This window comes from Dendropsophus ebraccatus, chromosome 2 (assembly GCF_027789765.1).
Source record: "Dendropsophus ebraccatus isolate aDenEbr1 chromosome 2, aDenEbr1.pat, whole genome shotgun sequence".
Taxonomy (NCBI): Eukaryota; Metazoa; Chordata; class Amphibia; order Anura; family Hylidae; genus Dendropsophus; species Dendropsophus ebraccatus.
The window spans coordinates 38,043,189-38,044,851 of record NC_091455.1 but is presented as its reverse complement, the minus strand read 5'-3'; the positions used below and the strand labels follow the sequence as shown (position 1 = coordinate 38,044,851).

Here is a 1,663-nt window from a genome sequence, read left to right as displayed (position 1 = left end):
TCCTCAAGTCAGGTCCTCATAGCAACCAAAACCAGGAGTGGATTGAAAACACAGAAAAGATCTGTTCACACAATGTTGAAATTGAGTGGATGGCCGTCATATAACGGTAAATAACTGCCATTATTTCAATATAACAGCCGTTGTTTTAAAATAACAGCAAAAATTTGCCATTAAATGACGGCCATCCACTCAATTACAACATTATGTGAACATAGCCTTTCTGTGTTTTCAATCCACTCCTGGTTTTGGTTGCTATACAGCCTCACAAATACAGCCTCAAATATACATAGTGTGAACCCAGCCACAGGTTGCAACCTGTTATGCAGGAGAAGGAGGCTGTATAACTGCTCCGGAGTCCAAGTATGTTTAACTGATGCAAGTGGTGATGCCTAGCATCACCACTTACCTTCTGGAGCTTTGCACAGTGGGGGAGCCTGGACTCCCATCATAATGATGAGAGTCTCTGCTATGTATACGGTTTCCTGCTCAAGAGAAGAAAGCTTCTGCTCCTGAGTGGGCCCTCAAACTGTAGAGCCTTGGCTGGGCTAAGCAGGAGGACCTGATGCTCTGGGTCCACTAGTACCTGGCTCTTCCCAGTACCCCTATCTTGGTGGGTACTGGGGTAATAATTTTGGGGTAAGTGATAGCTGTTTTACAGGCTAACTCTAAATCACATGTCAGTAAGGAACACTGTCGATCAGAGAACTTCCACTACCAAGCCTGGAAAGTGAGTAATAAAAAAAAAAAAAAGACATCCGTGATTTTTTTAAATTAGTTAATTTGATGGTTAACATGTAGTCTTTGGGATTTCCATTTTGGCACGTTATGATAAATTAGTGGGTTTTGGCTTGCAGTTTGGGTCGTCGGTCCCTAAAAGGTTTGCCATCACTGATTCTGATAAGAACAGATACTACACTTTATGTGAGCCAAAAGGCCGAGAAGGGATACGGGCATCTAATTATTATAACTAAAATTAAATGTTTGATATATTCCTTATAATTTAAGTGAATATTTTGGAGATGGTCTATAGTTTGCCTATGCTGGTTATGAAAAGAATTTTGTCATTTTCTTTAGGAAACTGTTCCTCGAAAATACACTTCTAGGTGGACTTGAGGTGGATTCATTCTAACTTCAAGCAGTGTAAGTACAGTAATGGGGATACTTGGGGCAAAAGCAAGTACCATTTTAGTGTTAGCAGGAAAGGGGGGGGGTAACTTTTATTAGGAGAGGAATTTTTTGGGACTTTTAAAAACATTTTTCGCTATACTTTATAAGTTCCCCTGAAGGACATTACCATGAAATTAATCATTAGATTGCTTATAGTAAACAATGCAGAATAATTCTATTGCACTGATCAGTGTCATTGGCGCCTAAGGCAGACTGTACAAGCGGATATATCATGGTAACCATTCAGCACTCTGCAATTGTGTCATGGACACCTGTCAATTTACTACCTAAATACCCCAACCTCTAGCAAAGTAGAAGGTCAAACTGCCAGGATTGGACTGAAGTCTATTCTGAAAGTTTTAGGCAGATGTTAGCTGTAAAAAACAGCCAGCACTCAAGGGTTACAGACTCTATTATAGTGCTGAGCAGGTACGAACCAGAAGGTTCTTCAGTAAGTCCGGGTTATAACACAATAATGGGTTCCAAAAAGACAACT

At 40.3% G+C, this 1,663-nt stretch overlaps 1 pseudogene; it reads right to left on the bottom strand.

Annotated features, from left to right (window-relative positions):
* Nucleotides 1-854: 854 nt before the first annotated feature.
* Nucleotides 855-946, bottom strand: LOC138785018 (U2 spliceosomal RNA; annotated as a pseudogene).
* Between the last annotated feature and the right edge of the window lie 717 nt (nt 947-1,663).